Source organism: Myotis davidii, unplaced genomic scaffold (genome assembly GCF_000327345.1).
Source record: "Myotis davidii unplaced genomic scaffold, ASM32734v1 scaffold582, whole genome shotgun sequence".
In the NCBI taxonomy this organism is placed as follows: domain Eukaryota; kingdom Metazoa; phylum Chordata; class Mammalia; order Chiroptera; family Vespertilionidae; genus Myotis; species Myotis davidii.
Genome location: NW_006294113.1, coordinates 750,079 through 766,513, shown reverse-complemented (window position 1 = coordinate 766,513; position 16,435 = coordinate 750,079). Strand labels below are relative to the sequence as shown.

The window sequence follows — 16,435 nt, the reverse complement described above, 5'->3', positions numbered from 1 at the left end:
AACTGGTGGTAAGGATTTAGAAAAAAGGGGGGGGAGGGAGAAATCCCTCTTTCCCCCTGCATAGCCATCTTGTAACCAGGATGACAGCTAGTTTACGAATAATCTGACACTAACAATGACATAACAGAGAGATGGAAAGAATTTGGCCCTGGTACTAATCACTTAGCTGCTGCATTAACCAACACAAAAACTGCCATTCCTCCAGATATGTGAAAAAATAAATATTCTTTACTGTTTAGTCAGTTGAACTAAAAGTTTCCTAAACCTTTAGGCTTATCCAAAACTAACGCTTTAGTAATTTTTAAAGCACTTTCTGTAAAGCCATTCCAAAGCTTTTCATTAAAACAGTTCTTTCTACACTCATATTTCATTATTTTAGATCATACTTAAACTAAAAATCACGTTAACACTGTGTGAAAACAATGGATTCTTGAGCATATAACTAACCTGGTAGGGAAAAGGTAAAAGAAAGAGTAAACTAGTTATTCATTTGCTATAAGTACTCAGAATACTCTGGACTACAGGATTTGGTAGCAATGATTTGAAAGAACATGTCATTTAAATGGAGGTTTGTTAAAAACATTAGTCACAAACACACTTCTGTATATATAATAGATTCTGTCTATAACAAATATATATTTGTCTACAGTGGGCAGAGGGGCAGCTAATAAGTTCTATAAAAACTTAGGACATATGACTGTAAGAAAAAAATTAAAATGAGAGTAAACCTAGAGTCAAACAAGTATGAGTCTATTTAATTTAAACTCCAGTCAAGTGGTAAAGAGAATAGAAACTATACCCCAGTATGTATTGTTTTACTGCTAATGAATTGAGAATAGTGACAAAATTCCACAATTCAAAATGTTCACATAATACAGACAAAATGTACTATTTGCTTTGTGTAACAGCCAAATTCCATTTTATTATGTGCATATTAAAGATATCTATAACACTTTGCTACTTACAAGGAAAAGTTGTATATACCTGTAAGAAATATTAACTAGACAAATTATCTCAAAGAGAAATTCACCAGATATTTTGAAATAATTATTCAGAATTAAAACAGCCTAATATCCTTGATACTAATAATTATACTTTTAAAATGACTTCCAAAAATACTTAATGAGCTCTACTGTATACCAGGTAGTAAATAAAGGTGAATTAAAGAAAAAAGCCCATAAGAAACACACACCTGGCCCTAGCCAGTCTGGCTCAGTGGATAGAGTGTTGGCCCGTGTACTGAAAGGTCCTAGGTTCGATTCTGGTCAAGGGCACATATCTCGGTTGCAGTGTCTCTCACTCATTGACGTTTCTCTCTCTGTGTTTCTCCCCCTCTCTTCCACTCTATCTAAAATTCAATGGGAAAATATCCTCAGGTGAGGATTAAAAAAAAAACTAACACAACAAAAAACAAAAAGAAACACATAGCTGAAAAATTTATTTCTGAAATAAAAACTCTATTTGTACGTATCCTGGAGTCAGACATCATGTTTCCTAATTATTCTCCATAGTTATAAAACACTAAATAACACAAAGTTACAAATGGCAATAATATTCACATCTTTAATAGTAATATTAATTCACTAAAAATGTATTTAATATATATTGAACATAATTTATGTTTACCTAAAACACATAAAGGTACTAAATTGAATGTGTTGTTAGACTGATAAGAATAGTTCTTAACTTGGCTTCTACAAATCCCCAGTCTATTGATTGAATGCAGAGGGTGCATGAATTTGAATAGGAAAATAATCACGTCTTTATTTTATTCATCTCTAATTGAAATTAAGTATCTCTTTAAATGTAAATAAGATGTAATAGTGGCATTACCTGCACTTGTGATTTTGTTACTAGTAGAAACCACAGATATTTTCATATCACTTTGGTTGCTAAATTTCAAATTTTAATTTAGGCTCATTACTAGTTCAAAAATTACTGCATCACTTGACTCTGTTGATATGCACATTATTGAATTTATTTATTTGATATTTTAAAAACTGTATTCTAATATAATTGGTATCTTGATAAGTATTTAATTTTGCATAATTAAAATATTATTTTGAGAAGGGGTCTACATGCATCACCAGAAAACCTAAGGGGATCATGACCCAAGACAGGGTAAGAACACCTGGATTAGACTATCAGCTCATGGGTTAGGTTGTTTGTAGAGGGTTAACAGAAAGCACAGTACTTTAAGAACTGGAAAAAGCCTCAGATCACATTGTGGTCTGGTGGAAGCAAGTGCCTTGTTCAAGGTCACTCACAAGCTTAGTAGTGATAGAACCAGAGAAAACAGAATCCAAATTTTTGGCTCATAATACAAAGCTAAATCAACTTAGATGTGATTTGGCTATAAGAAAGCAGAAGAGGACAGAGACAACTCTGCAAATAGATGCCAAAAGGTTATTAGGGAAACAAAGAAATTACACAGAAAGAGCTAGTTTGAAAAAGAAAACGATGGGTTGAGGTGTTAAAACATTTTGAAAATGAATTCTATAGCATGACATGCCAATTCAAATGCTGAAAAAGACGTCAGAAAACAAATAGGTGAGACTTTCTTTGCATACTGAATCCATAGAAACATTCCAAACATCTGAATATTACCAATGTTATTAAAATAAGCGGGTCTCTCCCATTTTTCTTAAAACATGCACCTTCATCTGTTTTTTTTTCCACTTTATAGAGACATGGGTAAGGTGAAAATTTTACTTTCCTCCTGATCTACGATAAGAAGTGCAATAGTAAGGTGTTGGTTTCAAATAACAGTTGGTATCAATGTCAAGGAAACAGAAAGCAGGGACTGTGAAAAACTGGAGAGTCTGTGAACAGCATAAAGAAGGTTGTTGCTACTACTCAAACCTACCAAGAAAAGAACTGTCAACTCAGAATTCTAGATGGAACAAAAGTATCCTTCAAAAATGAAGGTGGCCTTGGTCGGTGTGACTCTGTTGAGCATCGTCCCATGCACCAAAAAGTAGTTGATTCCATTATGGGGAGGACACATGCCCAGGTTGTGGGTTTGATCCCTGGTCGACATGGTATTAGAGGCAACTCGATGTTTTTCTCTCTCTCCGCCCTCCCTCCTCTCCCTCTAAAATCAAGATAGATATGTAATAGATAGATAAACAGACAGACAGAAAGAGAAAGGTGAAATCACACTGACCGGGTAGCTCAGTTGGTTGGTCTCAATATGCCAAGGTTGTGGGGTCAACACTTGGTGAGGACACATACAAGAATCAATCAATGAATGCATAAATAAGTAAAACAACAAAATGATGTCTGTTTGTCTCTCTCCCCCTTACCCCACCCCTTCTACTCTCTCTAAAATTAGTAAGAATTAAAAAGAAACCATGTAGACAACCACTGCCCTGCCCTCTTATTACCAAATTAAAGTTTCCTTACTAAGTTGGAGTTTTTCTGCAAGGAATTTAAATCATATATGAACTTTCAAATGTTATTTACATACTTTTTATAATCTAGTAATTGAATTATATCTTCTCAACTAAAGAACTAGTCCTAAGTAAAGAAAGCTGCCACTCTCAGTATCATAACTCAGAGCAGTTGATAAACCTGGTGACTTCTGGCATTGCAAAAGAAACATAGTGCAGTGATTTTCAAACTACAAACTCTAATAGTGGGCCATAAAATCAACCAGTGGGTCAAAACTAGCATGTTTAAAAACATGATATCTATATATATAAAAGGCTAAGTGTCTGTCAGTCCGACCTGTAGCTATGACCACCAGGGGGCACTCAATGCAGGAGCTGCCATGATGCGCACTGGCCATTTAAAAATAAACGGCACCACAGACCTGGCACCAACAAACCAACACTCAGCTTCCCTCAAGTGCGACACAGGCCCGCCACCAGCCCGGAGCAAGACCCCATGACACAAAATGCGGCCCATAGCCCAGCTCAGCCCAGAAACAGTGGCTGTGGGCGCCAGGTAATGCCGTCACATAAGCAACGCCTTAGTGACTAGCATCCTTGGAGTTTCTTCAGCCAAGTAACAGGACTTGCTTCATAGCCAGGTGCAAACATCTCACACTTTAACCAAATGTCTGTGAAGGGTTTTCCCGTGCCTCATCTCATTTGATCCTCACAGAAGTCCTGGAGCAGGTAGAGAGGAGACGTGGTAGAATCCTATTTTCTTTTCATTAGCAAGAGGTGAAGAGCGATATTAAAATATTTCTTCTAATTAATTTCCTTTCAATGTGCACAAATCCATGCACTGGGACACTAGTATAATGTAAAATACCTGAATGAATACTGCAGTAAGATAATTGTTTTCTGAGTCTTCCGCCCTCACCCCGCCCCTGAGTCATACACAAGTGAATGAACTCACCCTGGCTCCACACTACCGATCCTGGTTTAAGGAAAAAAAAAAAAGTAAAATCTCTAGAAGTAGGCTTGAGCAAGAATAATAATGTAATGAAACACACACACACACATATATCACAAGCTATGAAGTCAAAGACCTAAAAAAAAATCTTCATTCTGCCACTCATTAGCTATATGACCTTGGAGAAGTTATTTGCACAAGTTATTCTATACAACATTTATTAAAATGGGAAGAATTTGGCTAACTTTGTATAACAATTGTGAAGAGTATATATGAGATTACTTTACTCGGAGCAAAAGTCAAAGTCCTTGTGATGGCTTATAAAATCTTTCCTGACTTGCTTCTCGCCCCCTACCTCCTTTTCTATACCCATCTCCCCTTCTTTCCCATTTCACTCCAGCCACATAGACTTCCTTGTGATTTTCCAATCATAAGATATCAAATCCTATGACACTCTCTCTCATGGACATTTGCTCTTGGCTGTCTTCCCTTCTTGGAACCCCTTTCTCCCAGATATGCACAGAATTGCTCCCTCACCACAGTCGTACACAATCACCCTCTAGAGGAGAAATTCCATGACCAGCCAATTTAAATCTGGATCTCATATACAGGGTGGGGCAAAAGTAGGCTTAAGTATGTGAAACACGGTTTATTCTTGTATTATTAATTATTGTGTTATTTTACATATTAATAACTATAAACCTACTTTTGCCACACTGTGTATATCAAGCATGTCAAATTCGTGGCCTGTGGGCCACAACGAATATTTTTGCAGCCCAGCCAATACAATGGTATGTAAGAAACGTTTTAATAAAAATTTCGTTTTTTACAATATCCTGTTATATATAATCATTAACGAACTATAACGTTCACTAATGACTGATTACTATAATCGTGTTGCATTCATTTCCCTTATGCGCAGGCGCACCATTTCTCTTCACTAATAGTAGCAACAAATATTTTATCAGCTAATTGCCACGTCATTAGTCTTGGACTGCCTTGTTTGGTGTGCACAACAGGAAATATTTTGCTTTTGGAGAACAAGAAAAATAGATTTATTTGCGTTACGCTTATTAATTTGTGCAATTATTCAGTGTCTGGTAAGTTAATATTCAAGAAAAAATATTAATTTTTATTAAAATGTTTGCACATTTGTAATTCCTTAACTAATAAAGAATTTAGAGATTAAAAAAAATAAAAATGTTCTATTATTTTATGTTCACGATTACTCATTTATTTCAGCCCTTTGTATTCAGCATGTCTCTATCAAAATAAATCTACGTTTCTATGAAAATTGAAACTGGTTTTTTTTGCAGCTCACATAAACTTAAACCTTGTTTATTTGGCTCATGTTAGTCTTTGAGTTTGACATGCTTGGTGTATATACTTCATACTCCCTTGGTCTCTTTTCTCTATACCCTTACCACTATCTGCCATACCATCTTTTATTTCTTACTCTGTACACTCTACATTTTCTTAGAACAGTACCTGGTACATAGAAGTTAAATAATTGTCGAATGAATAACTAACATATAGAAAGTACCTAATACAGTACTTTAACATTATTTTGTATACCCCCCCATTAGCAAACATCTTATTCTTTTCAAATTCATCCATGAATATCAAATTGAAGGCCTCTTAAGCATATGCTTAAGAAAATGGTAAAAAAATAAATCCAATTTAACATTTAACATAACATCTTAGCTACATTTTTTAGTGTTGATACAGTAAATTAAATTAGGCAAAAATCCTCTTAACCATTTACATTGTTATTTTATCCAATCTGACCTGCTTTGTGCTCAATTTTGGTGTAGTACTTCTTTATGTTAATCTCACTTCATATTTGTGTGATATTAAACTCCCCCCCACCCTAAGGAAAAAGAATGATTTGGGAGGGGACCAGAATCAGGATAACTGTCATTTTATTCTTATTAAAATAAAAGCTTTAAACAGAAAACACATAGAACACAAAATAATAAAAAATATTCACTATTCAGAAAAAAAATACAAAATCTTCAAGTTATAAGCTTACATTTTTAAAATTCAGGATTTTTTCCACACAACTGTAATCAGTGCCATTGACAATAAAATGAAAAAGACAATTCACACATAACTGGTGAAAATGTAAACTGGCACAGCCTTGGTATAAGAAAAAAGCAAGTAAATATTAAAAGCTTTGGAAAATAACCTTTCATACATTCAACAAATACTTGCCAGTCCCTATATGAGGCTTCAAATACACATCAGTGAGTATGACTGATTTGATCTCTATAATATGATCCAGTGATAGAATGAAGACTAAAACTGAATAATGCTAGAAATCAAAGTAACGTAACCTCTTTTTCTGTGCTAATTGAAATATTAGAAATAAAGATAAACTTTTTCTGAAATAGTATTAAAACCAACAGTCAATTTTGTAAAAGCGAAAATATGTATATTTGCCATGGCTTAAGATTTTAGCAAGTACATTTGCCCAAGGCTGGCATATACAATTAAAAATAAAAGCCATTTAACTATACAGTTTAGGATGTAGACTATTCTGAAGAATGAATTCTCTAGTTACTTCTTGTTAATATCAGCAAAAAGCCTTTATTATTAAACCTTTTCCAAATGTGTTAAAAAATTAGCCTTTTCTTAGAAACAGTAAACATAATGAACATAAATCACATTTGACACATGAGCATACTGCCGTCCCTGACAATCATTATTAAAATCATCAAAAATTACAAAGGGGCATATCGTGACCAGGATATGCAGATCTCCTAGAAGTTTACAAGTTTTATATTGTAAGTGTAAGTTTTATAAATAAGTTTACTGGTATGAGTGAGTTGTCTTTATTATATTTTAAATTATTTGCCTTAGTTAATATGAAAAAAAATGGAGAAACAATCTGAGGATTCAGGGTAGCACAATTCTAGTTTCTAGAGTTTTAGTATGTGAAAGTATAAACAGAAAAGAGCATTTTATGTGAAAGCAGCTTTTTAATAATACGAGATTAATCAGCAGACTTAACAAGCACATATCAGTAACTAGATTTTATAAGGGTTCCTTCAATGTACAACAATCATTTTCCAAATTCATCACTCTGTGATTCACTTTCCTTACTTTGCTACTGCAGCTACTTAGTATACTAGTCTGCTTTCCTAATATGGTATGTACTTTAATGCTTCAAAAGGTTCAGTAGGCATGAGATCTTAAGAGATTTAAGGGAGGGGGAAAAAAACAGTGAAAGTTATTCACATTACATAAGCAAAGTACAAAGAATATTTTCAAACTATTGCACTGACATTCTCAATACTCTAATTATAAATTACAAATTAATTTCATTTGTAAGGAAAAATAGGAATGATGTCAAGAAAAATGTCTGGATAAGAATGATAAAGAGAAAGCACACAAATACCGCTACAAAAATTTGGAAGAACCCAAGGAATATTTACAATCTTTCATCCTAATGACCGAATGAAGATGAGGCCAACTTCCTGCTATTCCTATCTATATATATTACACAGAAAATATCAGGACTTCAGCAAGCAAAAATATCAGTATCAATTGGTCTATTCTGATGATCATAGCAGAATCATTTTCTCCCTCTTCACATCTCCCCTCCCCCAAACCCAATAAGCCAGATATTTAATTTAATAAAGCGCAAACCACATAAATGCAGCAGTAGCACAAGGTAAAAAATGAATAAATGAATCACACAACTTAAGAAACTACTAGTTTCATTACAACCACTAATAATAAGGCATCATCACCATAACACTCTCACATAATTTACAGTTAACCAAGCACTTTTACTTTCATTACTTCAATTATCATCAGGAACACTATGAGGTATAAATGACTAAAAAGCTGAGGTCCTTAAATATTAACAGATGTGCCCAGGGACATAGCTAATAAATTCATGGAGTCTAAATAAAACCCATTTTCTGAATCCAAGTATGGTGTCTTTCCAAAATAATATAGTATTTCTTCATTTAAAATGAGTATATACTCAAATGTAAATAAATGACCCAACTTTCTCAACTTTCAAAAATTAAGTGATAGGAGCTATGTTAAGAATTTCCTCTAAACTTCCTCCAGAATTTTGGTATATTTCCTCTGCATAAAGGAAAAGAGATGGGAACCAAGAGTGCTAAAACACTATTTTACAGGTGTTTTATATGATTGTATTTAACTCTCTGAAGAGCCTAAAAGGAGATAGTGTATTCATTTAAGGATACGGAAAAGAGGCATAGAAAAAAAACCAAACTTGCTATCCATAATGCAACATAACTCAGGTTGTAACTGGTTGACACAAGTCTGACTGAATCCCAAGCCAATGCTCTACCCATTAGGTTGTTAAATGCCTCTTACGTGCCACGAGAGTAATGTTAAGGTGTATTTATGTTACTCAAAATACTACACATAGTACTTAACACAATGTCATCTAAACAAAATTCCTAGATACTTAAGAACAAACCTGCATCCGTCTTGTTTACATTTACAAACTTGGAACAAAAAGAGCACAGTGCCCTCTATGAAATAAATTGTGGCTAATTCTCATTTGCCTCAGAAGCTCATCTTTACGTAGCAAGTCCCACTCAAAAAAAAAAAAGAAAAAGAAAGAAAAAGAAAAAAGAAAACCTCACACAACCCACAAAAGCCTTTTACTCCTTAAGTCAACTCTATGAGGTAAGTATTGTTGTTTATCCACATTTTTGAATGAGAACACTTAAGTTTAAAAAAGATAAGTCACATAGCTAATTAAAAGCAGTACAACGGTAATTCCAATTCCATAGCTGTTACCAAAGACTTGAACATCATGTAAAATTCCAACACAATATAACTCTCTTTAATAGGAAATAGTTATAAGTAGCTCCATTTTGTTAAGTCAAAAAGGAACATAGACAATTAGGCAAGCTGGGCAACTCCAAGTCATCACGATAGAATCATTTACTTTTTCTAGTAAAAAAAATGCTATATAATGCATGCTATTCAAAGTAGTAATTTGCTCAAACTGCATTCTTAAGGAATCAATTCCTTCCACTTAAAAACATGCATTTGGGTTCTTTTTTTTGTATGTCAGAATTAACAAATAATGCTAGCAACCTAAAATAAATGCATAACTAAGGGTTATTCAGTGGTTCTCAACCTTCCTAATGCCGCGACCCTTTAATACAGTTCCTCATGTTGTGGTGACCCCAACCATAAAATTATTTTCGTTGCTACTTCATAACTGTAATTTTGCTACTGTTATGAATCGTAATGTAAATATCTGATATGCAGGATGTATTTTCATTGTTACAAACTGAGCATAATTCAAGCATAGTGATTAATCACAAAACCAATATGTAACTATATATGTGTTTTCCGATGGTCTTAGGCGACCCCTGTGAAAGGGTCGTTCGACCCCCAAAGGGGTCGCGACCCTCAGGCTGAGAACCGCTGGGTTATATAGTATTGGGAATAACACATACACACCTTGGCACTGCAAAATAAGCACTTTTAGTAATATATAAGTATCAGCTCCTATGAACGATTATGTCATTAATTTAGAGTTTTTGGTATTATTCTAATTTACCCAAGTAATGTTAAATCTCAAGTCTACAAATAATGTCAAATAACAACATTCAAAATTTGCCTGCCCTGTAACTTATGTAATGAATTCCACCCATTAATGTAAAACTTTGAACTAATAGCACTGGTGTATATATGTAACAAGTTCTCTGGAAAACAGAAACGAAAGTTTCGAAATTATACAGTTAAATAAATAAATAAATAAAAACCCTGCCAATATGAATACAAAATACTCACTAATGGAGAGAAAATAATTCTTCAAGAATTTCACAAATACACTATATTACATCATCAAGCTTGAATTTTAATTATAAGTCAACTCTGGAATCTAAAATCTGCCCCTGAAGGACAAATTTGATTATCACGTGAATTGTTAAAATAAAAATTTGGTTATTACTCATACTTTAAGAAAGTGTGTCACACTATGGCAAGTCCATTCCTTCAACCAACTTTTCATGAGGTCTCAGAACTCCATCAAGAATTTAGCAAAAAGCACTGGCCAATGTATTCAGTGGTTAGAGCGGCAGCCAGAGAACCAAATGGTCAAGGTTTGACTCCTATTTGATTCCTAGTTCAGGGCATGTACCTGGGTTCCAGGTTCAATCCTGGACCTAATTGGGGCATGTGCAGGAGGCAACCAATCCCTCTGTCTCTCTCTCTCCCTCTCCACCCCTCCATCCACTCTCTCCAAAAATCAACAAGAAAAAATATCCTCAGGCGAGGATTATCAACAAAAAACACAAAGAAAAAAAATTAGAGCAAATTACTTAACCATTCTCCAAGTCCAGTATATTCTCTGAGGCTTTTTTTATATGCAATGCTGATTCTGTACATTCACCAACCTAGTGAACTCCAAATCATCCTTACAAACCCAGTTCAAAGGCCACTTCCCTAAAATCAACACATTAACTCTCTCAAGCAAGACCGCTCTATTCTAGCATACGTATCCACAGCATGCACCTTAAAAAGTAAACGTGAAGAATTATTCAGCGCACCTGTAATAGTGCATGGCAACAGTAACATTTATTGGACTGTTCAAAGAAATCTGATCGAACATGAAAATCATTACTAATCAATTTCTAAGAAAAAAGCTACTATCTAAAACTTGGCAAAACTAAAAAAAAAAAACTCTTAAAAAAGGTTTTATAAGTCTATGCAAAGTTTTAGTTTGTTCTTCTTTATAATTTTCCACTAAGACCCCAATTCCACCGGATCCGGAAAACATTTTTATAGACTCTAAATGAAAAATATTCCCTCCTCCCTATAGCTCTCATAAAATTTATTACGAATTATTGGATCCACCAAAATATTTTCAGCAGTTTTAAGACAAGAATTATGTCTTAATCATCTTTCTTTTTCCCCTTTACAATTGACTCCTATTTCAGTAGAAAGCATTAAGTAACTGTTTATAAAACAACTTATCATCAAACATGCAAAACTTGACCCCCTCTCGGAGCCTTCTATTTTTTCTGCCTGGAAAACAATCACCCAGATTTTTGCATGGTTTTCTCCTTTTTAGGTTTCTGCTCAAATGAAATCTCTAGAGAGGTCTTCCCCCATTACCCTACTTAAAATAGTCTCATCCTTCAGCCCTAATCAACTGCTATACTCTTATCTGCTTTACTTTCTTCATCGTAATTATCACTATCTAAAACTGTTTAGTTGTTTGCATGTTTATGTTATATCCCCCCCTCTAAGATATATTAGCTCCATGAAAGCAGACTTGTCTTATTCACTATCATATATACCCAGCACAAGCAAAATGCCCACAAGAGAATAAACAATTACTAAAGGATTTAGTTGGAAACAGCTAGAATTCTAACAACCAACCAGTAGAACCTAAAATTTAAACAATTTGTACCCAAATGCTACTAAAAAAACAAGTAAATTCTATAAAGTTTGCATCTGCAGAAAGAACTCTTTTTTAAAAACACAGATTTTAGGTTGGAAGTGACCTTAGAGACCAAGTCCAGTGGTTTCAAGCTATGCTTTAAAATACCCTAAGAGCCGAAACCGGTTTGGCTCAGTGGATAGAGCGTCGGCTTGTGGACTGAAAGGTCCCAGGTTTGATTCCGGTCAAGGGCATGTACCTGGGTTGCGGGCACATCCCCAGTGGTGGGTGTGCAGGAGGCAGCTGATTGATGTTTCTAACTCTATCTCTCCGTCTCTCTCCCTTCTTCTCTGTAAAAAATCAATAAAATATATTAAAATAAAATAAAATACCCTAAGAGGTCAAATTCCCTGAAGCACTGGACTGTAACTGTTATATATATATATATACACACATATATATATATATATACACTAGAGGCCTGGTGCATGAAAATTTGTGCACTAGGGGAGTCCCTCAGCTCAGCCTACGCCCTCTCACAGTCTGGGACCCCTCCAGGGATGTCCACCTGCCAGCTAGGCCTGTTCCCTGGGCTGGCAATCAGACATCTCTCTGGCAGCCTGGGAGCCCTCAAGGGATGTCCGACTGATGGCTAAGCAGTCAGTTGGACATCTTTAGCACTACCAAGGAGGCGGGAGAGGCTCCCACCACAGCCGCTGAGCTCACAGCCATCAGCTCGGCTTATGGCTGAGCAGAGCTCCCCCTGTGGGAGCACACTGACCACCAGGGGGGAGCTCCTGCGTTGGGCGTCTGCCACTGGTGGTCAGTGCGTGTCATAGCAACCGGTTGTTCTGGCTGTTCCGCTGTTAGGGTCAATTTGCATATGATCCTTTTATTATATAGGATACACAAATCTATTTTAGAATGTGTGATTTACACACATACAGAACAAAAAAGCGTATTATACAATCATGTGTGTCTTAACAAAAAGATACATTATGAGAAATGCCTCATTAGGCTATTATCTTTGTGAGATTACAGAGTGTAATTACACAAACCTGGATGGTATAGTCTAGTACAAACTTAGGCTAGATGGCATATAGCCTACTGTTCCTAGCCTACAAACCCATATAGCACCTTAATGTACAAAACAATGCAACATTAAATCAAACACAAGAGAAAATAATGCAATGAAAAGATTCAATAAACATGAGACTACTGCTGGCATAACATGGCACACTATTTTACAGCAAACTTTTTCTATAAGTAGAAAGAGTAACTCTAAAATAATGATAAAAAGTGTAATACAGTAAATATACAAACCACTAACACAGTTATTATTAAGTATTATGTATTGTACCTACAGGGTTGGGGCAAAAATAGGTTTCATGTAGTTGAGTACATGGAAAAGTTTATTCTTGCATTATTTACTATTATATTATTTCCATATGAACTGTAAACCTATTGTTGCTCACTGCTGTAGATGTATGTGCTATACTTTTATATGACTACCAGCATCACCACGTGATGTAATGTGCTGTGCTATGAATTCAGGATTTGTGTGGGAATTTTTCAGTTTCATAATAATCTTACGGGATCACTGCTGCATATGCAGTCCATCATTGACCAAAATGACATAATGTAGCCTATGACTGTACATCAAATTTAAACACTTTGAAAACTGCTATCTCTGCTGCCAGGTTAAGTAGTTTTGCTATAGACTTCAAACAAAGTTTGGCTTGACATGTCTATGAGTCTATCTATAATTTCTCACAAATGTGTATAGATTAGAAAGGTTACAGCCCAATTTTTTTTAATCTAAAAACAGACATGCTCACACATAAAATTATAAAAACTCCACTCCTGAAGCACTACTCTGTGCATTAAATCAAGGCAAACCTCAAGGCATATCTGCTCAGCACATAATCCTCCTGCAAAATAATTGGGCAATAAGTAAATTTAGAAAATGTGGCATGAGTGTGATTACCTATTGTCATTACAACAGAATTATTACTTAAAGTCTTGGTGTTTCTTAATAAATTTTATATCTTTAAATATATGAACAGCTGATGTATTTTGCCAGAAAGTCAAGCTTTAAACAAAAATTTCCTATTACTCCTCTTTCAAACTCCTGTTATTATTTTAATTAAATTATTCTGAATCTGCAAGACGATGTTAAAACAAAAACAAACCTTCTACTTACACCGACATATAGAGTAGCATTGAGTGAAAAAGGTATTAGATGCTGAGTCCAGTCTAAGGATAAAATAGCCTCCTTCATTCCCAATTATGAATTGTCATAGTAATCAAGCTTGACTGTCTGACCTTTATGTTAATGTTAAAATTTAACCTTATTTTGCCCTGGCCAGCCTGGCTCAGTGGTTAGCATGTCAGCCTGTGTAAAGGAGGGTCTTGGGTTCAATTACTGGTCAAGGGCACATACCTGAGTTAAAGGTTCCATCCAGGCCCAGTCAACCAATTGACATGTCTCTCTCACATCTATATTTCTTTCTCTCACTTTCTTCTCTCTCTCCCCGCTTTCCCCCCTTCCTTCCACTCTCTTTTAAAAGCAGTGGAAAAAAATATCCTCAAGGTGAGGATGAACAACACAAAACAAAAATAATAATAATTTAACTTTATTTTTAAAATCAACATCAAAATGACAACCATATAAAATTGAGACGAAGGAAAGTATTTTGCAAGCTGTAAATCATTTTTAAAATATTAAATACTAAAATTAAGCCAAAAGGAATCAGGTACTTTGAATGGCATGGTAAACTTATGGAATATTATTTGACCAATCTATGAAAGACTTTTACAAACTAAAAATTAAATACAAAATTTTATGTAGAAGTATTATAATTTACAATGTAAAAATACAAATACACACTCCTGCCAGATGACAGAAAACCAAATGTTCCTCTCCCAAATACAGTGTATTACATAATCAGTCATTACATTTTGTCCAGATGCTGAAACAAAATGCAGTTATGTTTCAACATCCAAATATACAAATTAAAAAACTGTGTATCAATTTTTTTTTTGGGGGGGGGAAGCAGATCTACTCATTGCTACCTAAACTGCCAAGGCACATAATTTTCTCTTGCTTATTTTATCATTCCTTGGCAAAGTAAAAATTTACTAAGTGTGCATTCTTATGTACTCTCACATCAGAAAAGATACTTCAATTCAGCAAAAAGAGAAAGGATTGGCCTCCTGAGTAATGAATCGAGTTCTATTTTAAAAAATATACCCTCTTGCCCTGGCTGGGTGGCTCAGTGGTTGAGCGTTATCACGTACACCAAAAGGTTGTGGGTTCAATTCCCAGTCAGGACACATACCTAGGTTGCAGGTTCCATCCCTAGTTGGGGCGCATGTGGGAGGCCACTGACCAATGTGTTTCTCTCTCTCTCTTCTCTGAAAAATTAAAAAATTAAAAAATAATAATAAATACCCTCTGTATCTTTAGCAGCTTTTAGTAATTATAAAGTTTCTGAAAAATATATAAGCAAATAAACAAAAAGCATGATTTCTAAAATCTAAGTTAAATGTTAGCATCTCCTCTAAATACAACTCGGAGTCATTACCCTGTTTTGATTTCTATATCTCAAAAAAAGGGAGGGAGGGATAAAACTGGTGTATAATCTCTTATTCAAACTCTTAAAGGCCAGGTTTATCTCGAACTGCAATTTCTCAGATTTTAGAAAGTTAAAATAGCATATATATTATATATGAGCATGATTAAGCAATGGTAAATATATGTCACCATGTAACTATAAATACAAAATATCTCCTTCAACCAATGATGTTAGTGACCTTAGCCATACAAAATACAGTAAGATATATAGATCTAAACACTCTGCCAGAAGCACTTTATTACTAACATCCTTCCCTTAGTCCTGCACGCACTGTACACACATTTCTCTAAGAAGCTGGTTATCTCTTTTCCATAGATAATTTAGAAACAAAACTGTAAGGACTCAAAGAAGTGAAGGAATGTAGGATGGCCTTCTCCCATCCCCTTCCAACCAGTCTGATATGTAGATTGGGAAGCAGAGCACTCTGACAGCATTAAGTGTCAAAGGACAATCTGGCACCTGTTCTGTTTATTGCACTTTATCGATACCTACTAAGCACTGTGCACTAGAGAAAATACTAGAAATGTAAAGATAAACAGGACAAGTCCTACCTCTTAGGTGCTTACAGTCCAGTGGAGGTTATAGTGGATAATGGGGTTGGGTAGTAAATTATAATACGGTATGACATGTTCAATAAAAACAGTATGGGGGCCAGCTAAATTTTCATTAAGAAAGCGACACCAATACTTTAAACAATAAAAAATAAATTCATATGAATGTATAAAAAAGAAAGCGACACCTGAATATAGTTTTGAAGAATAAGAAGTCTGTAAAACAACAGAGAAGAGATAGTAAAAATATCCCTCCCCCATACACACGTAAATACATTCACCTGAAAGAAAAAAAAAGAGAGGAACACTTTCATAGTAAGTTGCAAACATGTCCAAAATATCTCGTATATAAACAGACTTGGATCCTGAATCTAAGCATATATAACACATTAAAGTGTATTCAGAAAAGGGAAATTTTCTTTTCCCTCCTAGATAATTCATTTTGCATTTCCATATTATATAAGTTATGGGTCTTACAAAAAAAAATATTACAAACCATTTTATTAGTTCCA

At 34.7% G+C, this 16,435-nt stretch overlaps 1 protein-coding gene across 6 annotated transcripts in view; it reads right to left on the bottom strand.

Moving 5' to 3' along the window:
* Nucleotides 1-16,435, bottom strand: part of CNOT2 (CCR4-NOT transcription complex subunit 2) — a 131,660-nt gene that overhangs the window by 110,038 nt on the left and 5,187 nt on the right. For 2 of the 6 annotated variants that reach the window (XM_015566837.1, XM_015566840.1), the window contains exon 1: nucleotides 15,123-15,133. The exons of the other annotated variants lie outside the window; for them this stretch is intronic. The gene's annotated coding sequence lies outside the window, so the exon portion shown is untranslated. Of the gene's footprint in view, nucleotides 1-15,122; nucleotides 15,134-16,435 lie in introns of those variants that run through there. 6 annotated transcript variants of the gene reach the window in all.